At 46.2% G+C, this 26,779-nt stretch overlaps 1 protein-coding gene and 1 long non-coding RNA gene across 9 annotated transcripts in view; one reads left to right on the forward strand and one right to left on the reverse strand.

Moving 5' to 3' along the window:
- LOC135366900 (polycomb group protein Psc-like) overlaps positions 1 to 26,779 on the forward strand; it is a 203,835-nt gene that overhangs the window by 147,888 nt on the left and 29,168 nt on the right. Inside the window, exon 1 of one of the 7 annotated variants that reach the window (XM_064599888.1) lies at positions 25,795 to 25,885. The exons of the other annotated variants lie outside the window; for them this stretch is intronic. The gene's annotated coding sequence lies outside the window, so the exon portion shown is untranslated. Of the gene's footprint in view, positions 1 to 25,794; positions 25,886 to 26,779 lie in introns of those variants that run through there. 7 annotated transcript variants of the gene reach the window in all.
- LOC135366906 (uncharacterized) overlaps positions 1 to 26,779 on the reverse strand; it is a 106,061-nt gene that overhangs the window by 49,472 nt on the left and 29,810 nt on the right. The window contains exon 4 of one of the 2 annotated variants that reach the window (XR_010414315.1): positions 227 to 392. This is a non-coding gene — a long non-coding RNA (uncharacterized LOC135366906). Of the gene's footprint in view, positions 1 to 82; positions 393 to 26,779 lie in introns of those variants that run through there. The other variant, XR_010414312.1, reaches the window with a different exon arrangement.

Raw genomic sequence — 26,779 nt, forward strand, 5'->3', positions numbered from 1 at the left:
TCACAAACTCGCACTCACAAAGCATTGGGAGTGAGGCGGAGAGGAAAGCTTGCCACGTAATAGGAAATGTGGGAGGGTTTGGCATGCTGTGCTACATGGAGAACAGACGCTGATACAATCAGAGTTGAAAAAAATCCGGATATTTTTAAAAAGATCCTCTCCAGTGGTCTTTTTTGGATAAAACCCGGATATTTTTGGAGAATATAGACCAGCCTAGAATACTCACAGAGTAAAAACAAGTGTGTTTTGCTGTCCTTCTTGATTTCGGATGACCTCTCATAGTTTCGGTTTATGAAACTGCCTGTCCCAGTAACATTGAATGAGTTTCCATTGTCTTCCGAAAAGTAGAGTCCCGTGTAGGCGTATAGGTGAATGGTGTAGACGCGACATGCCTGGAATAAGTGTCGTACTTCAGTTAACGTGCCTCCATGAAGCAGAAGGAAGCCTCTCCCTGAACGGGCAGAACTAGAAGAAAACGGGAGAAACAGAGAAATCTGAAAAGTTCAAAAATTCAAGTTAAAAAGTTAGAAGTTAATGTAATGAACCTGGGCTTTCGTAAACCGCCAACGCTACAATAAAATAAGAGGGGGGTCTTCCGTGTGACGTTGAATTAAGATTGTCTTTCACGTCGCATCTGGACAAAATCTCTAAAAAAATCCGTATTAAATTGCGTGGATAAAATAAAATAAAAATCCACCGGATTAAATACATGTGGATTAAAATCCAAACAACCCTGGATACCATACAACCGCGGCATCGCGACACAAAACATCCGCATTGTTCAGAGAGCTTGACGAGAAAGACAAACATGGCACGAAGAAAATGTCGGCATCACTCGCATATCCATTTGCATCCACATAGCGTGATACGTGTATATATACGATGTCCCCCGAATGATCTGGCCAGAAGAGAAACGACTGGGCAGGGGTCTTCTTCTTCTTTTTTTTTTTTTTTTTCAGCGTTGTCCTGACAAACAGTGTGTGTGTACATATATACACTGCGGTCGGTTGTGTGGGACCAAGCATGCAGGCGGCGTTTCCGTGATATCTCCCGCAGGGCTTGTGGGGGGGATCTCCGCCTTTCCGCGCGAGAGGGGAGTCCTTTGAGTCGACCGGTGTATATCAAGTGGGCCCCCCTTCTTTTCCTCGCAAGGTGAAGGTTAGGTGTCACTCATTGTGGCCGTCTTCGCGCCGTCGTGTTCATAATGAAACGTCTGTTGCTGTTTGCTCATCGGGTGGGATTTTTCTTTAAAAAAAAATCTCTTTTTTGACGTCATCGTTTATTTTTCTTGCGGGACGGGATGCTTTATTGTAGGCTCGGTGTCAGCAGCATTACCCGCACTGTTACGTAAGCGGACGCAGGCCCGAGAAGAGAGAGAGAGAGAAAAAAAAGAGGGTGAAAAGCCGGAATTCTTTGAAGTATGTGGGGTGCTATGTGTTCATGTGTTGTGCATCCCTTCGTATAACCTCAACGCGGCGGTCAGTTTTGTGATAAAGTGCTACTGGTCGGACAAGCCATGCTGTAATGATGATGATGATGATGATTGTCAATGCCCATTGTTGGACTTTTTGACAAAATGAAGTGGACCAGTGGTGGTGGGTGTGCTATCTGAGGTTTTCCGACTGAATTTCCAGACGAATGTCGGCACAGTTGCCCTGGAAGTCGGCCAAGGACGCATACTAACCCCTCTGCCCTGCTGTCCTCTCTCCATCTGTACACGTCTGTACTCCGCTCATAGCCACAGTTGCTTCGCGGCGCTAACGCCCGAAAAAAAAAAGAGACAAAGAAGCTGACCCAGAAATGTGGATGGCAGCACTAATGTGCCACTGAAAGACCTAAAAGGGCGAGGTTGAAAATATATTTCTACGAAGAAAGTCTGTATATGGTTGCTGGGAGTGTACAGCGGCTCGATTGTGCCCAATCAATCAATCAATCACCGACATCGCGCGTGAATTTGCTTTACCATACCGCCATCGAGCTCAATCCGGTCCAACTGCCCTTGGTAAAGTGTATGATACGCAAGACCGCGACTGACATGTGCGATACGTCGTCATGAAATGCTCTGTCCTGCGAACCTAACTCAGAAATTGAGGCATTAAGTTCCTAGAAATTCAAAACTCGTTTTCCCTCAGGTGAAGAAATATATGGGAATATATGAGTGTAATAGTTTGTACGTTGCAGAGAAATACACTTTTTTTGGGGACGTAAATGGGACTGGTATTGCAGACGTTCACAAGGTATATCTCGTAAAACTATTCGAATTACGATACCTTTGGTTCAAGAGATATAAAGCGCAAAAATTGATAAATCAAAGCAACTGCAGAGTATATAAAATTCCAAATATCCAGAGAGTATTTGAGATAGATACGAGATCATTCTAATATATTGGAAGTTTTTTTTCTTTTAACTTGGCAAGAATATATAAATCGCTCGTATAAGGGCGTGTTTTATTTTTTAAAAAATTCAAATTCCAATTAGGAGTAGATTTCCGCTTGATTTATTTTAAAAATTTGCGTCGTGCTCCTTGCTGCTTCGTGTTCTGACACTGTTTGTAAGGTTCTTCTCCAAAAGCCACAAAATAGACGATTTCAGGAAATCCCAGTGCTCCTTTCGTACGCATTGCATTCTGGGCTTCATTGGGGCCGGGGCGTTTCATTTTCGCTGACATTGACACGTCGTGGGACTATGGGTCGAGAGAGGAGAAATCGAAACAGTTTTAAGGCCTTTTCCTTCTTTCCGATACACAAGTTCCCACAGTTCACAGCGGCACCATATAAGCACTCTGGGATTTTATGAAGTCGTCTAAGTGAAAGGAGAGCCCGCAGGCGAAGGTACAACAGTCGAAAAACTATATATTTACATGCATTCATAGAGCGGCGGCAAGTCATGAACCAACCACTTTTTTGCATATGTGCTCGGCTATAGGCAAATAGCGTCCCTTTCACAGATCACGTGGCATACGGATCAGAAGATGTACGGACATATCTGCAATCGTAAGACAGTTTATTCCGTTCTCTGCGGTCAAAAAATGTTACTATCTTATCTTTCAACGTCATCCTTCCTCATCCCGATGCAAGAACGAATGGGACGCTCCTGCATTTGATAACCCCCAGATAAGCCTCAATGATATCCTTGTTCTTGCAGTGCTTAGTATATACGGTCTGGAGTATGCAAGGCGAAGCTGGGCGGATTGCGGAATTTCGGTTGCCTTCGATCCAGTTAAGATATCCATGAACCGCGTCCTGGTATAGTTAGCTCACCCACCGTTTTCCAGATGCGATCTCTACAGCGTTTGAAGAGCTACTCTCGGGACAAACTAGTTCGTAACGTCGTTGCTCCATTAGGACCGATAAACGTAGTCGTTATCGCAGACGTCTATTTATTCGAGGACGTAAAATACCGAGGGCTTCTGCTCTGAGAGTATATACGTTAGCTCAATTTGCATCCTGTTGCGGGTAACGCGAGATGGTATATATAACTACACGTTTTCGCATATCGCATTGAGGCTAGCTGTGGGTGGTGAGCACACATATATATATATATAAGTTGTCCGTTATCGCGCTCGTTTAATCGGAGCTCGTCAAAGTGACGCAATAGCGATAAGGGGCGCTCGTAAACGGGCCGCAAATTGCGCCTGGGATGGAATGAGGAATGATTTCTCTCTCCGCGTTCTGTTATCTCCGTTTGCAAGAGGGCCCCCCGGTCGTGCCATGAAAGAGGACAGATGCAAGGCACTGAAAGTTCTGTGATGGAAACGTGTTATTTTTCCATCAAACACTCTGTCCTCCCCCCCCCCTTTTTTTTTTTCTTTCTTTCTCGCGGGTATCGTTTGAGGGCACCAATGGAATCACGCTCCGCACTGTCGCCCTTAATCCCGTTCCTTTTATGTTGCTGCGATCAAGGTAACGGCGTATTTCATTCCGCGAGGAGACATTTTCGCGCTTTAATGTTCCTTTAAGATCGGAAAATGGGTTCGCCAATATAAACTTTGAGGGCTTGTAATGAAGATAAAAGAAATAGAAACAGTGTCGAGAAGCTAAAATAGATGTTAGAGGACGTATATTATGCACCAAAATTGTATATCGATACTGCCACTTTATACCAGCTTTGCTGTATTTAGCTGTATACCTGTATATCAGCTTTGGACTCACGGGCCCGCCTGCCGCATTTCATGTATCGTTAGGGGGGTATCCCGAAATGCCACCGTTTAAAATCTCATATGTTCGAAATCCCAAACTGCGCTAACGTAACGGTGCCCATGTTGTGGGGATCCCCCCAACCGCGTGATGAACTGTCAAAAAACAAACCTAAACTAACCTAACCTCTGAAGACTAAGCTGACCTTATACCAAATTCTAACAACTCCTGCTGCTCTGATGTGGCTTGCCATATACTAAGCCTAACGGTCGCAAAAAACTTGGCTTTTATTGACGGCAATGACTTCTGCCGACGTCGAGATCACGCAACACCGTGATGCTTGGTAGTGTAATATACGTACTGTTCAACACTAGTATTCCATCATTCTTCATGTTAAAGCTTTAGCTCAGAAATCTGGGATTTTAAACTCGTGGCATCCCACATCCTTGGCCTTGCTGAATGACGGTTACGTTTTAGTTATCCGTGTCTCGTAGTTGTTTCAGTATCAGTGAAATCAGTATTTATCCTTACGAAGTGTTTAAGCGAAAAGGAAGGGAATAAAAAAAAAGACTATATTTCGGCGTTGTGATAAACGAGCGAAAAAAGCGGCAGCTCTGGCAGTCACGTGACATTATCACGTGGTGGCTGGCGACAAGTGGTATCGCTTTAAACTATATAAACGAACAGATGAACGGGAAGATGAACTCGTAGCACTCATGCGTGGTTGCTCACGATGAAACGAAACATTTACTGGGCGACATGAAAAAAAAAAAAAAGGAAAGGTACTTGGAAGGTGGTTCTAAACTTAGATCGGGCACGTTGACAGCTTCCGATACTCTGCATGTGCGCGTACACGTATCTTCCGGAAGAACGCCCGGAAGAACTTCCGGGCGAATCTTCTGTGTTAAGGCTCTGACTCCCAATACCAACTAAGAGAATACCGAGTATAGTGTAACATCGCTACACCCACGCTCTTAGCTGTTTGTTGACGTCACACGACGGTGTGACGTGACGTGTGACGTCACACCGTCACGTGACACTTTTGGTGACGTGTTATCATTCACCTAGCATCCTTTTAATTCAATTAAAGCGCCGTGGAAGCAGTGTGGCTGTGAGTGTGATCTATACATACGGAGAGAGTATTGAGAGCTGGAAAGAGTGGGAAGGCAAGGTGGGTTTAATGTGCGTTCCGGGACGACTTCACGGTGTACTGTGCCAGCGTCCTTCTGGAGAGTCTATATCGGCAAGTCAGGGGGGAAACCTCGTATATACGTCAAATCAGGCGATGGCGGGATTCGACCCCGTCACCTCGGTCACCGCCGAAGAGATGTTGCTGTATATTCATGCACTCAGCCTCGTAGCTAATCAGCTTTCATGTGGATCAGTTTCTCTGCGTTGGTTGTCAGGTTGTGTCAGGAATGGGAGATACGACGTTTGACGTATCTGCGGTTTTTCGATATCGAAACGTCCAGCTAGACCAACAAGAAGATATCTGAAGTATAAAGTCGAACTTTGTCTCCAAATTATAGGGTGTTTCAGTTGTATAGCGTTTGCAAGGAGATACCGTGCTCACACAGCCCACGCGCCGAACGTGGCTTTGCGTATTCAGCGCGTGCGCAATGTGAGTACGCTATTTCTTTCCGTACGCAAGGCGATAGCGTGCCTCGATAGTTCTAATTCGAATAAACGAGTTGCAATTTTTTTTTTTAAATTCCGTGTTATCGCCGCGAAGCAACTGTGGCTATGAGCGGCGTACAGACGTCGACAGATGGAGAGAGGACAGCAGGAAGGAGCGGGGGACAGGGGTTAGTATGCGTCCTGGGCCGACTTCAGGGGGAACTGTGCCGACATTCGTCCGGAAAGTCTTCGGAAAACCCAGGGAAAACCTCAGACAGCACAGCCGGTAACAGGATTCGAACCCGTGTCACCTCCCAGTCTCGTCGTAGAAAGCGATCATCCTAACCACTATGCCACGGGAGCTGGTCGCAAGTTATCCATCTTTTGCAGCGTATAGACAGCATCATCGGGAAAAAAAAAAAAAAATGAATGCGGCGAAACGGGAGCTCTCTCGTATATGCGAAGCATCGTCGAGCACTGGGTCGTATCGCTCGCGAGGCTTTTACGAGAGGAAAATGATGCCAATAAAAATACGGCGAGCGCGAAAGATGGCGCCGTCATTGTTCTGTCAGAGCGGCGGCGGCCGTCCACAATGCACGGACAACAACACATGTGGCGCTTTTTCGACGGACGGAAATGGCGCTCTCTCCCTCTCTCCCTCCCTCTCTCGCTTTCCAAATCAGCTTCCTTTTAAATCTGTATCGGAGAATGGAGGGACGTTGACATTACACGAGTCTCCTGTTTTGTGGGCGCTCTTTCTCCATTATGTCCACTACACGATGATTCGGTCTCGTTCGAGCGAGCATGATTCCATTATCGTTTCTTTTCGGTGCTCGACGAGAAGTGGCTAATGATTTGATAAGTGAAAGGAGGAAGTCACTGGAAAAGGTTAGCCAGCTGTAGGACTCGAAACCGACATCTTCTGGATTGTGTGTGTCGTTCTTTCTCCTGTGTTCCAGCCTCAGGACGTCAATTTCCGTGGCATTTGATGAGCGCCTGTGAACGCAAGAAAAGTTGATGACGACTTTTTGACGTACGATTTAGTATTTCCGATCGTTTATGGCCCTATACGGTTTGCTGTAGGATTAGATCAATTCCGTTTTTGTAAGCACAGTGTAACGTATTTTTCTTCGCCCGTTGTTCTATCCTACTATCACTCTCTATTAGCGAATGACATCCTTACTCTCTTTATTGCAATTTACTTTTTTTCCCGTTTCTTAAGGAATCTCACCGTTTTGCATAACGGCTTCGCATACCTTTCATTCGTGCATTTTATTGCTTGTTTTGTGTGCACGTATGTAACTTAATATACGAACAAGAGTCCCCCACAGCAAGCTAATGTGGAACCCCGCGCTGGCATTCGGATGTTAATGTGTATGTGTGAGTTAATGCGTATGTTAATGAGCAACGGGCTGTGCATGGACCCACTAACGAAAGGAGTGTAAGGTAAAGATACCTTGCGCATATGAATTTATTAATGGGGCACTAAAGCGCGGTAATACACTTTCTAACTCTCTCACTCTCTCTTAACAAGGGCGATAATGCGGAGAGACCTCCGATTGGTATACAGGGTGTTCAAAATTACGCTTTCACGAGCGCTACGCAAACACAGCGATGACAGGAAACCGGATGATAACTTTACGCTACTTGTGTAAGAAATAGGTGCTGCTAATTATGTAGCACCTGTTTCTTACTCGAGGAACAGAAAAAATAGCACCAGTTTTCTTTTGTTCGCCTATTTATAAAGTGCTAGTCAAAGCTTAATTTTGAACACCCTGTATACTTAAATCTCAGCAGCGGGGTTCTTTTGCGGTTCGTATAAATCATCCGTTCCAGAGCATTCTTGCGCGCCTTTAAATATACGAAGCGCTTTTGTGTCGCTATGGAAACCGGTCAAGACGAAAAAGAACAGCGAAATAACGCGTGCAGTTTCGCAAGTGGTTAAGAGATATGTATATGCATTCCGCGAGGGGAGGAGAGGTGCCCTTCTCTCTCCCTCTCTCTCTCTCTCTGACTTTGAATGGAGTGGCATCGTGAGTGGAGCGAGGTCTCCACAGATGGTCGCCCGTGCATCACCTAAAATCTGTACGGCCCGCGTTGTACGCATTTTGTCTCGCTCTGCGCGTTCTCTCCAATTATTATGATAACGAACGACACACGGAAAGAGGGCGCTCGCGATATTGGTCCCCTTGGATGCCTTCTATGGTGTGTGTGTGGGGGTGTCTGGAGACAAAATATTGGATTAGATTCGAGGTGAAAAGGAAAATGTTGAGGTGTTAGTTGCGACGGTGTCAGGACTGACTACTCCAGTAGTCTGGGAAAATGTATATTGACAGACAAAAAAACTAAGAAGAAAACTTGGCTGTTTCTTCTTTTTTTTGTTTTTTTTTGTTTTTTCACTCACGTTTAGATTCTTGGACGCACGCACACCTTTTGGTGCTCATTGTAACTTTTTTTCTTATTTTCTTCGCTTTCTTCTCTCTCTCTCTTCACAAATGTAACGGACGGACGTACAAGGCTGTCGACGTCGGTGGGCATGAGAGAAGTGATGTTCTGAGGCTGGAACAACATAGAAGGGACAATTACACACAAAGCCTCAAATTACCAAAGAAATTAACGATGAAAGATGAAAATCACTGAAAAGGTTAGCCAGCTGTAGGACTCGAACCAACATCTTCTGGATTACCGGTCCAGGGCTCCACCAATTGAGCTAAGCTAACACGCCTCCACTGTGACTTCCAAGGGTGAGTGAGCAAAAATGTAAGAGTGAAAGGAGGATGACTGGGAGAGGGTTCTGGTTTGTCCCTTCAGTTCAGATGACGCACCCTTGGAAGTCACAGTGGAGGCATGTTAGCTTAGCTCAATTGGTAGAGCCCTGGACCGGTAATCCAGAAGATGCGGGTTCGAGTCCTACAGCTGGCTAACCTTTGCAGTGACTTTCATCTTTCGACGTCGGTGGGCTCTATAAAGCTAGGACGTACTTCGAAAGAGGTTTTTCTCGCGATGACTATACGTTATACAACTATATGTTGTTCGTAATCCACTGACATACATGAGCGGTTCGAAAAGCAACGTGTTTTCCTTCTTTTTCTTTTTTTGCAGTACGGAGATTCGCCTTTCCGTGAAGCAATTTTTATTTGTACGAAAAAACGAACTTCATTTGTGCACTGGCGATCAGTGCAATGAACGGATATGCAGGAGAGAGAGAGAAAGAGGGGGGGGGGCAGCTATTTCGGGCGACGTATAGGTCGTTGTCGCTTTTTGTGAATGGCGCTGTCGTGGCGGTGCATCTCTTTTGCAACGCGCGGTCGACCACGCGTTCCGCCCGCGCGCCATCGGTGCACGATTGAAGTTCCTCCCCATGAGCGCCTCAGTAATCCAAAATGAGTGTTGTTGTTGTTAATGTGCTTCACAAAGAGTACGCGCTGTGCGAACATTCGGATATATCGAACACCGAAGCGTATAGTTGTGTATACTCGATTCGGATTCTGAACCGAATGCGGAATTGTATGCTATTCGAATTTCGAAGCGAAACGATCTCTCTTTCAAACTGAATGACGTTGCCTATGATGGGGGGTCGCATCTTGTGCCACTGACGTTCTTGCATGTAACGTTCCTTCGGCGCATGTACCCGCGACAAGACAAATTGCCGTCCGGCCTGACCGACGAGCAACAAATTTCTGGATAATTCTTTATCATTGCGGGCGGGAGGTCTCACGATGGACTTCAACTTCATCTGAGGGTACACAAGCAGACACTTTTCAGCGTGTAAAACAGGTGTTTTTCTACATAAGCACCTTTTTTTTTTTCAGGGGGGCGGGATTTATTGGCAAAAAAAAAAAAGAAAGAAAAGAAAGGGGAAAGGTCAGCCATGCAGCACGCCGGCTTGCTATTCTCTGTAAAAAAAAAGAGAGAAAGAGAAAACATGGAAAATTGGAGAATACACTCGGCTCACAGGGAGCCCATAAGGCCCGTGTCACCGCTTTTGTGACTCTCCACTGGTTATTTCCAGGCTCAGCTAAATTGTGTTGGAAAAGGCAAACACCCACCTAGAACAGTGTTTTAAATGGAGTACACCTCCTGAAATGACGTTTTCTGTAGAACATGCCCTTTGAAATGGTGCTCTTTTTGTAGAACACACCAATTTTGGAGTACAGCACTGTGCACACTTAACAGTAACACGACCTCAGTACAATCGATGGCCCCAGTAGAAAGTGCATGCGCAAGGGTTCGCCACAATGCGAGTAGTAAACATGTAAGTCGAAACCTGACCTTCATGTTTGCAACTCGCATTGTCGGGAACCATTGCGCACTTTCTACTGGGGCCACCGATTGTACGGAGGTCGTGTTACTGTTAAGTGTGCACAGTGCTGTACGCTTTAAAAGACACCCCTTCTGTATGATGTGAACCTTACACCACAGAGGTGCATGCGCCATAGGAAACGACATTTATACCCGAAAGGCGTAGACAAGTAGGCAGCAATTTGCAAAAAGTCAGTGTTGACAGAAAAAAAAAAAAAGAAGAATAAAGAAGAAAGGTTCACCCAATTTGCTGTTGCGTCAACAATCTCAAATCAGTCCATCAATTTATAAAGCTATGTCATGGTCATATGCACATACCTCATTTGACGTACATACATTCATTTCAACCAGCCAGAATATAGTATATATACAAGCGGAGAAAAACGCGAGAGTACGAAACTATCTCGTCTCTCAGATATGTCACTTCACTGACTTATTGCAAGTAACGCGTGGAGGCCTCACTCCTTCCATTCATTTGAAGAGACACTGACGGGTGATGTGTATATCCCTACTTGGTGGTTACAGAGTATATGCATGCATGTCGTGGCGGGGAGCAGACGCGGCTGGCTTGTTCTTTCACCGGTCGCCTTGCGTGCTCGTTGGAGTCATGCAGCTGCTGTTTGTTCGTCGGCCTTCTCTCGTTTTCTTTATTGTAAGGAAGGTCGCCTTCAATTAGTGGCCTTCGACTTCCTGCCTTTCGCAACAACAGTCATCATCACTGCGTTAGGAATAATGGTCCCAATGGAAATGGCGTCACTCGTGTCATAACGCAACGGCAGTTTGTTTGCAGGGGAGAGGGCGAAGTTTGGAGTACCCTCTCTAATGTGACATCAGCTGCTTTAGAGGAGTAAGGACTTGCTTATCTCGTTTTCGGAACCGTTATCGTGAACACCGTCCGGTATGCGAGGACTGCCTACAGCTTTTTCCGACGACGTTTTGGAACCAGATTTCCACGATAGTCTTTGCTTTGAAGACTCGACAGCGTCATGAAATAACAGACCAACATCTCATTTACACCACACAACGCGGTATATGGTATGAGGACAAACAGTTGAAGAAAAATACCGTGACACATTACAAAGGAAGAACAGACATTCGTTGAAAGATGAAAGTCACTGAAAAGGTTAGCCAGCTGTAGGACTCGAACCCACATCTTCTGGAATACCGTTCGTTGTCTGATATGTGGAAGAATTTGCAATGAATCCAGCACGTATCGTTCTGCGAAAGGAAACGAATTTCGGTGCATAATTTGCACGGAGCCCATAAATATCTCGCTGTATATTGCAGGAACAGTTTACCCAATGTCTTCGAAGCCCCAATCCTATTCGGGGGCGACCTTTCCCATCGCCTATCGGATCACACTGATAGTGCGGGAAGAGACCGTGTCTTCCGAATGTGATTTGAGACCGCACACTTTCATCAACGACAGGCCCCGTCGTCACACCGGCGATTTGTCCCAGAACGGAGTTCCAGTATGAAATGTGACGAACGCTCTCTCTTTACAGAGCAACGAAGCTGTGTACGAAGATCGTTCAACTCGTGCGCGCACGGGTTACTACTCGCTTTGTGAGCCTCCATTCTCTCCCTCCCTCCCCCCTCCTTCTCCTCTGCCTGTGAAGAGCGGTATTTTGACACGCGGCATTTGTTTTCATCTCTTCCCCCCCCCCCTTTAGAGCCGGGTCACGCTTTCCAGTAATCACCTTTCCTCCTCCCCCCCTCCCCCTCGCGCGCGCGAGAAAGCTGGTTGCCTTTTTCAATCTAGATACTACACGACACTCTCTCCCCTTTTTTTCTCTTCTTCCTCCCCTCACGCTGTTGTGTGGTTTTCAGCCCTCAGCGCGCTGTCCTGATGGATATCCTTATATAATCCATTTCTCCGTCTGTGTGCTCCTGCTTGATTATTACTTTCCTGCTCCTCGCGTTCTACTTATTTTTCGCACTGTTGATATTATCTAAAGGCTCGGTTTTGCGAAAGGCCCCACCGGGCAGGAAGAAGAAGAAGAGAGAGAGAGAGAAAAAAAATGGCTACAATATCTGCCCATTAAATGCTGTGGCTTTAGTAGGGCAATCTTGGCGGTGGGTGTTTGAACCTGTTTCGAAGTTGTATTAAATTTTTGTTGAAAGCATTTTAATGTTTTGCGAAAGCGTTTTTCTTTCTGCATAGTGTGACGTACATGGTTGTGGCACGTGGCCTAAATGATTTATCTTATCATCATTCTGTCAGAGAACGCACACAACTCACAGAGAACGTCACGCAGGGTCAGAGGTGTGTCCTGTTTGATGGCTCCTCCTCGAAGCTAGGGTTACTATATGCGAGTATCTGATTAGGTCGCTTCAGTCTAACTTCTCTTCGCAAATGCGTTGTTGCGCCATTAAACTGCAAGTTAGTCAATCGATCGATCTTCGCAAAGGAACCCTTGACGCCGATGTTATTATAGTCATAAGGGTAGTTTTTTTCTACGCTGTGTTAGCGCCGCGAAGCAACTGTGGCTATATGAGCGGCGTATACAGATGTGGACAGATGGAGAGAGGACAGTAGGAGGAGTGTAGGGGACGGGGGGGTTAGTATGCGTCCTGGGCCGACTTCAGGGGAACTATGCCGACATTCGTTTGGAAAGCCTTCGGAAAACCCAGGGAAAACCTCAGACAGCACACCCGATGACAGGATTCGAACCCACCACCTTCCAGTGTTCAGCACGACCTTGGCTACCACCAGCGAGCGGTCTTTTTTTCGAGGTCTGCTGGGAAATCCTATATTTTTTCGCAGTCCTTGAAAACCCTGTAGGGATCTCCTTCCCTCGTCATCCTCTCATATGAACCTCTTTGGAATGGGGTAGGGTCCTGCACTCAACGCAGGGAAACATCCCACATCATCATCATCCATTCATCTATGTTGTTGTTGTTGAAAACCCTTCATTTTATATTATCATTCATTATCATTAACTTATTTGTTGTTGTTGTTGATTGTATATATTTTTCTTTTTCTCGCGGAGGTGCTGCGGTGCAAATTCCTCTCACCCGGAGTCAGAACTATCATTTCGAAACCACAGGAGCTAGCACTCTTTAAATAGGAATCAGTAGCAACAAATTACTTACGCCTTCCGTTATGTTAATCAGTTTTCCTTTCTGTTCTATGATCATCATCTCAAAATAAATTTGTTGTTGTTAACATTCAGGAGTCGTCAGTTACACTTGCTAACAGATCATTATTGATCAGCCTTTCATGCGGTATACCTGTAGCTTATAAATGTTTTTGTGAAATATTGAAGCCCTGATCATAAACTGAGTTTTACATCCCAGACAAAACGAAAGCTAAGCCTTATAAGGTCCCTCGAATTTTTGTTCCAAAATTGAATGTGCGACCGCGAATTCTATTCCCTCGAGGATATCTCATTCCTTCTAACCGTATTATTAGGAGGAGATTAACTTATGTGGCCACCCCCCGCAATCTTCATTCAGTCCCTTATACGCATTTCATACAGCTCGAGTTTGTCCTCAGTCTTCCCCCGTTAAGATTGACGATCTTAGGGGATAAATCCTAGGAGAGGGAAACAAATACGACGGACGGAAAGAAGATGGAAGTGGACTTCGTCTCACAGCGACCTCTCTCCTTCCATCTCTCTCCATCGATTTTTTTCTTTTTTTTCTCGCAAAAGACCGGCTTCCGTAAAGCACGTTCTTGCGCTCTTCTTTGGTTTGCACTCGCTTTGTTTCTTGTCCCTCCGGAGACCTTTTTCATCCGCCCCTAATGATTCTTTGATCTTCATTCCACATCCCAGATTGCGAGTGCCTCCGTGTTTCCTTTCTGGCATATCCTGGCTCGCCGACGGAGGGCTTCTTTATTTGTTTATTTATCTTTACTTTTCTTTTAAATTTTTTTGCGAGCTTCGCCGCAGTCAACGCGTTGTTAACATTGGTCTTATGGTGAAGGCAGATAAATCGTCGCCTTCACGAAGTGGTGAAAGAGGCTTTGAGGCGCGGTGCAGTTTAAGCGGGTTGGGCGCTGACGGGTGAGGCTGATTGAAGACTGCTGGTGGGATGAGGGTAGGGTTGTGTACGCGATGTGATGTCTCTCTTGAGTTATATATATATATATATATGTATATAAAGTGTAGGGTGATTCATTTAGTGATACGAATCTATCATCTGATGAGAAGGGCGTGATCACTTGCTGTCTTAATGTACGCTTTCATTCACAGATATCGGAGGCATATCAATATTGCTCTTACTCCAGCGAGGATTGAAGCTGCTCACGATAACAGTTCCGAAAACGTGTTAAGCCAACGGCCTCGTTCCTTTGAAGTCGATGGGATTGGTTTATCGATCTTTGCTTTGACAGCTTCCTTTATCCTATCGTTCTCGTGGAGTGCTTACGATCTATATACTGAGACTATACCCATTGACTGAAAACAGGTTGAACATCGTATGAGGATCGATGAAAAGTACCGGGTGGATTTTAATTATTATTATTATTATTCATACTGCAGGTGTACGTTTCAGATTTCGTTCCCTGTCGGTTGAGAAAGCGGCTCAACACGCATATATACTTGTATCGCGTTCACCTCCGCCCTTTCTGTGGTAAAGAGATTGGAAACCTGCCTACAGCGCTCCAAAGAAAAAGGTGTCTTCATTTTTTTTTCTTTACCACATCACCATCATCAAGGAACAAAGGAGTCAGTTGGGGAGTAATTACAGCTTCTAGTCCCCTGGATTGCAACCACTCCCCATGCTGCTCCTCAAACCCTGAAATTTACTCCCTAGCACTACAAATATTCTCTAAACTTCGAGTTAACTTCCGCGTATTTAATCCCCAAAGCAACTAATGGTTGTGGCAATTTATCGAAACCCCAAAAAGCACTCAAATTACTCCCCCGTTCTCCTCAGAGTGTAAACGTATGCATCTCGGGACAAAGGAAGCTACAATAGTGAGTTGCCCAATGTTGCTACTAAACCCTGAAAGAGACGCGAGTCTGCGCACGAGCACCGGACCCCCTTGATTACCTTTTCTGGGCCACAGCTGTCTGAAGCGCTCCATCTTCGGGTACCGTGAACACGAACCTCGAAAAAGATGGTGTCATATAGTGACGTAGCGGGTATTATACAATACCCAGTGTCTTTCGAAGTCGTCGCAAATTCCGCCACATTCTGGTCCCCCAAAATCACTCCCTCTGTGAGTGTTGTTACGCATTCAGCAGCTGGTAGGCCCCACGGAGGGACACTTCGGCGTCCTTCCGGCCATTCTATATTTAGCCGTCAAGAGGGCACCTTTGTCCCCCCCCCCCCCCACCGCTTCCTTTCTGTATCTTCCCGTTTATGCTTTTCCCCAACCCGACGATGACAACGTGTTAACACTTATGCCTCGCTACCACCTTCATTTCCATTTCAAACCCCCCCCCCCCCCCCCCAAACTCCGTCGCAGTGGCCCTCTATTTTTGCTTCCTTTCATATACCGAGACAGGTTGTAAAGATGGGAGACAGCCCGGCTCACAATGGGACACCACTGGGACAGTGCTTATTTTTCCTTCGCACGAGGTTGTGAGGAAGGGGAGGATGGGGGGGGGGGGTTCCTCCTTGATGGCTGCTGACCTTGGGGCTTTGCTCCCTAATGAAGTCAAGAAGGCGAGTTGTTTTGAGGTTCGCTGTAGTAGCGGGTGCAGTATAAACGAGAGGGGGCCGCAGTTTTATGGCGAGTCGCATGGCGTCTTATACATTTGTGGTTCGGGCAGGTCGCAGGGTGTGAAGTGTGACGTTGCTGGCGAGCCGTTCGTCTTTGGCGAAATAGAAGGTAAGAAAATGAAAACGTCCGAAAGATGTCGTAGATGTGTTCTTTTCGTTTACCAATCAATTACTTAGACAGGACGGTTAGAAAAAGAAGCCTATGGTAAAGGGGGGGATGTGTTTAATGCAAAGTAAAAAAAGAGAAGGGAAAGGTTAGCCACGATGTGGGCTTGCTATTCCCTAAAGCTTTCAAGCAAACAAAAGAAGATACAGGGGCTGCTACGTCGAATAGAGTTTACTGTCACCGGTTGCTGTGGTAAGAGGCTGCTACGTTGGGTCAAATAGAGTTTATTGTCAATCAAACAAAATACATACAGTGCATATACAGAAGGAGGTCCTATAGTTAAAAACTATAGTTTCAGGACCTCCTATTCTTAACACAGTTTGAATAGCAAGCAACAGAGGAGCGTACCAATTGAGAATTTCAAGAATGTACCGGCGTAGTAAAGACAAAATAAATAAAAATAAGAAATAAACAAAAGAAAAACATGTCCAGTAGACAATCGAACTGACTTCCGCACCTATCAAATGGCAGGCTGAGAGACACAAGCGTATGCCTCACATGGGGAATGTACGAAACTATAGAATTGTAACATTGTCTCACTACAATATTGTCTATATTCTGGGTAGCAGAGCACGACAATGAGGGGCGTTGATTTGTGACATCATCCTGACGACCGCGGAGACCATTGAGCTATTCAATCTGATACGCACGTATAACGAGCCGGTATCTGCTGCTGAAACGTCACAGACGAACAGAAGGGCAGTGGTGTGGGCTTTGCAATAAGAAACGCACTATACAACCGAGTAATCTACTTTTTATTCTTTTTGTCATCCCATTGGCTTTCAGTTGGCATAGGGTTCAGTACACAGCAAAAAGTATGCATCTTGTATCCTATCCTCCTAAGGTAGCGTGAGCGCCTATGAAAGTCAAGAGCGGGCGTAAAGATTTGCTGCATGTATAATCGTGGTGTTCTGCGCACTGCGCAAAGCTTTCTTTGTGTTACGGGCGTGCGCAGAACCATCAACGCATCCCTTACGTGCGCAAACGTGGGAGTGTACGTTATACTAAAAGTCACTAATAGAGAGTTTTAGCATATCGTATACGCTACCGCATTTGCGTGCGTAAAGTATAGCGTTGATGGTTCTCAGAGCTTTGTGCATTGCACAGAACACCACGATTGCACGCAGCAGATCTTTACACATGCTCTCGACTATAGCACACTCGTTGTTCGAGAGTTTTAATACCGCGTACGCAAGGAAATAGCGGGTGCACACTCTGCATGCGCCGAACCGCATGCTTTGTGCATATCGCATGCGTGGAGTAAAAACGTCATTTCCTTGCGTACGCAAGGCGATTACGTACGCTACAACTATATAGTCATGTTCAGCCGAATATCTTTTTCTCATTATAATTTAACCACCAGGAGACAGTGTGTTGGAAACGTTGTACACGTGATTTCCTCGCGACGACCTTGCGTTTGGTGAAACTTATGTTCATAGTTAAATATGTAATAAGAATATATTATAAAGTTCTCCATCAGCACACGACATGCCAAGCTTAGGTTAGCCATGACTACAGTCACTACGTTGTGTCTAGGCTATTATTTCACCGTATAGCCAATTTTCATTCTATGTTGTACATCGCTGCTGTGACTTTTTTCTCCTTTTCTTTTCCTTTTTTTTTACATATACGTATCTGTGGAATAAGTGCAACTTTGTTCATGTGGACCTAATTTGAAAATATTTTGTAATCTGCTGTATTAACATATTTTTACAATTTTTTAACCCACTCCCCTCTGTATTGCCTCACGGCCCTGAGAGTAAATAAACAAACAAATAAATATATGGCGACCGTACACTTATATAGTGACTGTATAACCACGACTATACAGAACCTGTCTTTCGTTGCTGACGACGACTTTGCGCTCACCCACAGTCTTTCTCCCGACGCTCCTCTCAGAGCATCATTATAGCACTCAAGAATCCGGTCCAACCGAAAACCTCTTCACAGCACGTTTAACCTTGGCGATATATTTACCTTACGCTTTGAGGCGCATTTGTAACCAACGTCGCGAAGCTCAACCCCCTCTAACGAGGCGACCCTTCATAAATCAGAAGAATCGGGAGCAAGCAGTGCTCGGGGATCGATGGCGGTGGCACGCGATTTTTTTTTTTTTTCCGCTTCCGGGAATTGCATACCAATTACGGGCCCCGAGCCTGGGCGGTGCCTCCCTTCGCTGGGGCCACAGATCTCAATCTGCCAAGGGGGAGAAACACCTTGGGCGGTAGGTCGCGTCGTATTCCGTATATACTACGCGGCTTGTGACGCAGTTTCGCTGCTGGGACTTTCTGACACGGTCTCCCTGTGTCGCGCTTCGGCGAGTCGGGATCACGTGACCGTCGTTGTTCCGTCAGCCGTCCACGGCGTGATGCATCGGCGAAGAGAGAATCGGGGAAGGCATGTATGAATTCAAATGTACGGTCTCTGGTGCGAAGGCATATAGATTGAGGTGATGGAAGGTAGCTGTTCTGAGGCTGGAACACACTTAAATGGACAAATACGACACAAAGCATCAAGGTGCCCAAAATATGACGGCTTTCCAAAAAAAGCGAGTCGTAAGGCTTCGATTCCTGTCGTTTCCAGGCTTTCCGACGATTGCCATACGTCAATATTACATAGAAGCGGGAGATGATGAAATGGGATTTCCTTATCGTGGTGAAATGGAGCCTCTTTGTTGTTGCCTATTGTTTCGTCTGATACGAATGTGCCTATTGGCCTCTGTGTGGCCGACAACGGCGAGCCCTTTGAACGCCACCGCTGGTGCAGATTATGGTATATAGAGTGGGCTTTTACCGGAGTGAGACAGGTACTTATTCCTGCGGTTGCTACCTGTCGTTGATGCAGTTATGTGGGAAGGTATTCGGCGCCATACACTATATAAGGAAAAAAAAAAGAGAGATTGAACTGCGGAGGAACTACAACTTCTAATCCTTAGATTACTCCTGATTTTAGTCGCCTGGTCCTGAAGTTTACTCGCTAGCATACTGCAAGTAGTCCCCGAGCTTCTCGTAAACTTCCATGCATTTGGTCCCGGTAGGTACTAATTAGAGCTTCTAGTCCCCTAGATTGCAATGGCTCCCCATTTTGAGTCCCCTGGCCCATAAGTTTACTCCCCAGCATACTGCAAGTAGTCCCCGGGCTTCTCGTAAACTTCCATGCATTTGGTCCCGCTATGTACTAATTAGAGCTTCTATAGTCCCCTAGATTGCAATGGCTCCCCATTTCAGTCCCCTGACCCTGAAGTTTACTCCCCAGCATACTGCAAATAGTCCTCGAGCTTCTCGTAAGCTTCCATGCATTTGGTCCCGGTATGTTCTAATTAGAGCTTCTATAGTCCCCTAGATTGCAATGGCTCCCCATTTCAGTCCCCTGACCCCGAAGTTTACTCCCCAGCATACTGCAAATAGTCCCCGAGCTTCTCGTAAACTTCCATGCATTTGGTCCCGCTATGTACTAATTAGAGCTTCTATAGTCCCCTAGATTGCAATGGCTCCCCATTTCAGTCCCCTGACCCTGAAGTTTACTCCCCAGCATACTGCAAATAGTCCTCGAGCTTCTCGTAAGCTTCCATGCATTTGGTCCCGGTATGTACTAATTAGAGCTTCTATAGTCCCCTAGATTGCAATGGCTCCCCATTTCAGTCCCCTGACCCCGAAGTTTACTCCCCAGCATACTGCAAATAGTCCCCGAGCTTCTCGTAAACTTCCATGCATTTGGTCCCGCTATGTACTAATTAGAGCTTCTATAGTCCCCTAGATTGCAATGGCTCCCCATTTCAGTCCCCTGACCCTGAAGTTTACTCCCCAGCATACTGCAAATAGTCCTCGAGCTTCTCGTAAGCTTCCATGCATTTGGTCCCGGTATGTACTAATTAGAGCTTCTATAGTCCCCTAGATTGCAATGGCTCCCCATTTCAGTCCCCTGACCCCGAAGTTTACTCCCCAGCATACTGCAAATAGTCCTCGAGCTTCTCGTAAGCTTCCATGCATTTGGTCCCGGTATGTTCTAATTAGAGCTTCTATAGTCCCCTAGATTGCAATGGCTCCCCATTTCAGTCCCCTGGCCCTGAAGTTTACTCCCCAACATACTGCAAATAGTCACCGAGCTTCTCGTAAGCTTCCATGCATTTGGTCCCGGTAGGTACTAATTACATCTTCTACTCCCCTGGACTGCGATGACTCCCCTTTTTAGTTCCCTTGCCCTGAAGTTTGCTCCCCAGCACCGCAAATAGTCTTAATAGTCACATAGTCATAAACTTCCGTGCATTCCCTAAAGGGATTAACGCTATACTGGCCATACATCTAGTCCCCAAACATACTAAAATTACTCCTTCTTTTTCTGTGTAGCGCGCGCTCTGTAGAATGCGTTGAGTACTTTTTAGACTTTGTCATCGAACACATCGATCCCTCTCACAGCATCCTCCCTCCCACCTCAGTCACTCCGAAAACAATCGTTGCCTTTCGACGCCGTGCCTGACATTCTGACATCCGACATTCCAGCGTAATGCGATGCAGGTGCAAAATGACACGAAGTTTTTCGTGCATGTACCGAGTTTAGGTGGTGGGGAAGGGGTTTGTGTTCCCTCCGCGCTGCAAACCCCCTCCCGGAAAAGGAAAAAAAGAAAAACGCGCGCGCGCTGCTTTCGGAGGGATCTTTGTGGGGGACTCCCCAAGGCGCTCCCCCTTATATCCGCCGGGAGATCGATGGCGCCCCCGTGCCAATCCCCCCTCCCCTTCTTTCTCCCTCCTGTCTGTTTTTGGAGGCGTTCCTCTGTCGTATCGTCATTCATTCATGCACACGCAGGCGGTCTGTCTTTTTGCCGTCGACCGACATTGAAATGCGGAAACCCTGTCAACTTTCGTCGCAGTCCATGAAGATTGGAGCGTGAGCTGTTGCTTCGGCGGTGCGTCGAGATATTGTCTTTGTCCGTGGCCATATATATAGACTCTAAGATGAAACAAAAAATGAGCAATTCTAGGTCCTCTTATGGGCAAGGTGCATTGCAACAATCGTTAGTCCCTTCTCAGGACTGTATCCTCCGAAGTTTATGGGAAGTTTAGGAACGATTTGCAGCACTGGGGGAGTAAATTTCTAGGTGAGTGTAATAAAAATGGGCAGTAATTACGACGAGTAGGGGACCAGAAGCTGGAGTTGCTCCTCGATCTATACTTACTTTTTGCTAAAGTGTACCGCGCCTTTAGCTTAATTATTATGCGAGTAAACCCCCTTTATAATGGCATCGCACTTTTTGTTTTTCGAATGATCGCTGTATTCCAAGACTCATGCTGTCCTGACCGAAATGCGTGTGTCTTGAACCTATTTATTCCGCCAGCTGACTCCGCTTTAGTGCGAAGGGCGAGATGGCTGCAACCCGTATACGGCAAACCCAGCATTTTCTCTCTCTCTCTCTCTCTCTTTCTTTGTTTTCCGTACGAAGTTAAAGCGATACCAAGGTGCTCACCCTACCAAGGTTTATTTGCTTGCTCCAATACGTTTCTTTCTTTCTTTAAATAAGGTGCCACTGGTGTCTCCGCGCCCTTCCGAGGCACTGACGCCGTTTGTCAGGTACTTCCGCTTTTATCGAATTGCCGCTTATATCGAATTTTCGGTCCCGTTGACTTCGTTATAACGATGGTTTACTGTACTGCTTCTTATTACTTTTTGGGCGCTGAACGGAAAAGAAGGCTGTTCATTTTGAACTTGCATTGTGGACTTTAATATAGACACGGTGATAGTTGCGAACCCCTTAAAGATGAATCTCCCTTTATCTGACCCCCTCATTTAGAACGCCCGCCACCGATCCACGGCATGGCAAGCTATATGGCTACTCGTGTATTACTTGAGTCCAGGTGTGCCCGAGCAAAGTGGCATTTCCACCCGCAGCACAATACACATTATGCGATGTCAACGCTTACAGAGTACGATGTTAATGGATACTTATCCAATTAATATTCATCGCAGGGCACTACATAACCGGATTAGGCTTTTAACAGTTTCCTTGGAGGACGATGAAAGTTTCAGAGTGCAATAGTATTTTGCTCTTTCGTGCTGAGCCATTCGCTAATGAGGTACGTTAAACGTTCTAAAATGATAATGACGATAACGAGATTCGAAAGAGCCATAGCTGCTCAACGGATAATTTATTATTGCGAAGAGAAAGAATTGCCTTTCACCTTCTTTTCTCAGGGACCGCTTCTTGCGCAGTTATTTAGGGCTGTGCGAATAGCAATTTTGAAACTGTACTGAATACGAAGCGAATAGTTATACATAGTAGAACCCAACACCCTCTTTTAAAAATCAATCAATCAATCACACATATATATATACAGCACGTGTACGTGACATTTGCGTACGGATCTTACTTTGCGTTTAGCCTCTCCTCTGGCATTTCGGGGCATACGAGTGCAGCATCGGAACTATTCGAATATGTTCACGTTGGAAGTATTTTTTAAAGTTTATTTAGCAATACTGCGAGCGCATCTCGGGCCCAAGCAGGTGTCAGCACAATAATCAAACGTAAGCACAACAATAAACAACTAGCAATGACGGTAAAAAAAAAAAAAAAGACGAAACATATTACAAGATACGCAAAACGAGGCCTATGTGAGCAGAGTATGAACGGCATTAACAAATCCTATTACAGAATCAATGGACACAATATTGGACGGCAACCTGTTCCACTCTTCTATTGTTCGGCAAAAGAAAGAATATTTAAACGTATCACAAGATACACAATAAGGAGGGAATGTTGTGTTGTGGTTGAGTCTCGTTCGAGCATGTCAATGTGTCTATTTGCGGACGGATCCCATACAATGCGGCGTACTCTAGTATGGGGCGTATATATGTTCTATAGGCAAGTATACAAAATTACATATTCGAATTCAATATACGGGAAATAAATTTCGGAATTCGAACGGAATACATATATACACACATGTAGCACACTATATTAGCCCAATGTTGGCTGGACATCGGGAATACTGGCCCAATAGTGAACCAGTATTGCCAATTCCAAGGTGGTGTAGTGATATATGCTTGGGCAATTATTCGCCTCGCAGTTCGAAAAATTCGGAAGCCCCGTATGCAGTTTATTGTTCTGCCTAAAAGTCGCGAAAATTTCTCTTCGAGTATTGTACATTATTCACGCAAGCTTATTTGTATCGCTACAAAACGTTATCATCCTGAGGAAATCCTGAAGAGAAGAATGCATCTCGGAGCAGCTTCTCGTTATATGCGGGCACGATTTATATCCATACACACACACACACCACCCGGTTTCTCTCCGAGCATATTAGAGAGGCCAGCCACCGTCTGTTTCCTTATTTATGCCTCCACGCACGCCATTTCCATCGGTGGCCTCTCCTATTTCTAACGCTCTTGCGAAGGGGGAGTTTCCTAAACAGTTTTTTTTTTTTATTCTTTCTTCAAAACATTTTTTCGTTTCTTTCTTCTCGAACGTCTCGAGTAATTTGGCCGCGCGGCGCTTGCTCCCGGGCCCTGCGTCCTGCGCATGAATAGGTAATATACACATACAGTATACAAAGCGTTCGGGAGACAAAGTTCGGTAAAGTGTCTGACGTCGGTCGTATATACGGGCGCGTCGGCGGAGATTGTGAAACAAGGAGTGCAACGTTACCCGCAGCACGTTGCAAGTACCCAGCGAGGTGTGTACGTACTACTCTGCCGCTCGATTCAGTTCGATTTTTACGGGCTTCTTGTTGGCACGTTTTGAAGCAGGCACGCGCCAACACCACGACCTACTAGATTATAACGACCATGTCACAATCAGAAAACCCTATGAGGAGCCTGTCCGCACGATCCGCCAGGGGCTCTACTGATCGGCACAACATGATTGGACGATGGAAATTTGAATTCTGAACGCGCAGGAGCGTGTGTACGACTACCGTAGCAGACGACAGCGATAGCCCCTATGAAAACGCGTAGAATGATGATGATAATCAACCTCAGAATGAAACATCTGTGGAACGTCCACCGCTTGTACAGAAATACTAAGGTAAGCTGAAGTACAAAGTATTGTAGAAGTTGAGGAAGCAATAACTGGGACGATCAGAAGCGCCACCGCTACCTTCCAAAAATGCGGCGCATAGAAGGGGTGCGCCTGACATGGTCGTTATAATCTAGTAGGTCGTGGCCAACACAGTCGTCCTGGATTGGATTGGATTGAAAGGAAAAAAAATATATGCAGATCGTTGTTTGTCAAATGCGAAGCCGGCTTCATGCGCAGAGTACTGCCAACACCACCCAGAAACAAAGCCTGGTAGCCTAAACGACGTGACGTAACTTGCAATTGAAAGTCCGCCAATCACGACCCTGTCTATGGAGACCAGCCGCCAGAAGCCGCATGGGCAGCCACTCGTAGCCAAAGAAAGCCTGCATTTGAAATCGTCTGCAGCGATTGGCTGACATTCCGACTTTGTGTGTCCACGTACGAAGGAGTGAGAGGAGGCACTAAGCGGGCCTTCTGTGCCTAGGTAGCGTTGATACTGCTCCGCAGTGCAAGCCCTGTGCGAACGGACGTTGCCGTCCATGTATATACAATACAGGAAGCCGGGACTATCTGGAAAGGTCGATACACTTGGTCTGTCCACGGTGGAAGATGTGGAGGGACCACCGAGAAACAGGGACGTACCACAGAGAAAGATTACACGGCTGTTTCTGGGCGCATGTTGAAGGGCCCCCGGTGCTCGAAATTTAATTACGCGCACTTCTACCCACACTGTAGCACGGAGCACGTGTCACTGTAGCAAGAGTTGTGCTGTGGCGCGAACACACTATAATATGGGCCGACTCACTTTAAGTGCAATTCTACTCCCAAGCAGTGGCAGATCCGGGGGGAGGGGGGTGCGATCGCCCCATCCCCACTGCCCAAAGCGCTACGTTAAAAATTTGGTTATCCTCTCCCCCCTCCCCCCCCAAAAAAAGTTCGGACCTGTATCCGTCCCTGCTCCCAATTAACGTTACGCTTCAATCTTCTGTCGTGATAAAAGAGGGTAAACATTGGCTGCATTTAATGCGGTAGCTTTACATAGAACTACATTCCGATCCTGATCTTCGGGCGCCGGCTCTGGTTTCGGTGCCATTGTAACTACTAGCTGTTGGCGACCTTAACACTATAAAAACAACGGACAGAAAACAACTAAGACAGGACCATCATGTAACAATAGTACCAACCAGACGCATACTTTTCGTTATTGTAACTACTTCTCTCCCCAACTGCTACGCTATCGTTTTAAAAAGAGAGAAGCTTTGGAGAGAATAAGTACATTTTACGTTCTCTACAGTCCGAGTCACCAAACAATATCCTATACACATGTGAATGCAGGGAGGAATCTCTTCCAAATCGAGGAGGCTTACGCAGAAGCAAAAAACCGTGTTTCATTGAACGACAGGTCGAAAAATTGAGAAATGCGTCAATGATTTCTGAATGATGAGGCCGTGCGTGGAACTTTAAAGGGGAAAACATGGGAGGCAAGTGGAAGAAGAAGGATCAGCATAAGACGCACTCAGCAGTGATGGTGCACGGAGGAAAACTTTTTTTCTTCTTTCTTTTTTTGATCGCTCCACTCAAGGCCGGCAGAATGAATGTAAAGTCACGTCTACACGTACATAGCAGTCGAGGGGCGCACAGTCGGCATTTCTCGCAGACACGGTTTTCCCTTCCGTCCTCCTCCTCCTCCTCGCCCTATCGCGACATAGAGCGCAGACAGCCGCAAGCGTCTGAGAGCCGGCACAAAGGCGCGCGCGCCCGTCTATAGATAGCGGGAAAATGATGAGATAAGATGCCGTTTAGCTGGTGTAATACAGGTGTAAACGCGTGTATTTACGCAGCGATTGCGCCGCATCAAGTGATAATCTGACCGACAGTTGCGTCAATCTTTGCACCCAATTCCGCTCCCGGAAATGCTGCTCGACACTTGAGTTCCCTCAAACCTTCTTCACCGAAGCAAGAGCCCTTGAAGGTTCGAAGGTAAACCGGCCCCGGCTGAACAGATTTTCTTTTTGAAATTCCGTATTAACGCCGCGAAGCAACTGTGGCTATGGAGCGGCGCACAGACGTGGAAAGGTGGAGAGAGGATACCAGGAAGGACTGAGAGACAGGAGGATTAGTATGTGTCCTGGGCTGAACGGCGTTGAGATCAACACGGTGGATCAGAACCAAAAATTAGTGCTGTTCCTACCTGCTCCCGTGGCATAGTGGTTAGGATGATCGCTTTCCACGCCGAGATTGGGAGTTGACACGGGTTCGAATCCTGTCACCGGCTGTGCTGTCTCAGGTTTTTCCCTGGGTTTTCCGAAGACTTATTTTCAGACGAATGTCGGCACAGTTCAGTTCCAGCCTGAAGTCGGCCCAGGACGCATACTAACCCCCTGTCCCTCACTCCTTCCTGCTGTCCTCTCTCCATTTGTCCACGTCTGTACGTCGCTCATAGCCACAGTTGCTTCGCGGCGCTAACGAATTAAAAAAAAAGTGCTGTTGCACGAATCTTCTAAATCAACGGCTCGCAGCCGGGGTTCCTTGAACGGCGAGTGAAACTTAACCACCTTGCAAGGTTCCCTCTTCGCCAGCCTATATCGGACCGTGCTCCACGTCTCATTGTCGGCATCGAGATTGTAACACCAGGATGCCGCCGTCGACGCTGTTCGCTCCACTCTTGCTTTTCTCTTGTGTTTCGAAAGCATGGTGAGCTGTTGGACAGCGGGTACCGGTACTCTTTGTACCCTATTATAGAACTCTATTAACGCTTCAAAGTTCACATTTCGTGCATTTGGACAAGAACAGCGCACATCATGTCACTTATCTGGGCATTCGATACAGCGAAATATCGTATACTTAGTCAGCGCAAAAAAATATTTCGTCCAT

This window comes from Ornithodoros turicata, chromosome 8 (assembly GCF_037126465.1).
Source record: "Ornithodoros turicata isolate Travis chromosome 8, ASM3712646v1, whole genome shotgun sequence".
Classification (NCBI taxonomy): domain Eukaryota; kingdom Metazoa; phylum Arthropoda; class Arachnida; order Ixodida; family Argasidae; genus Ornithodoros; species Ornithodoros turicata.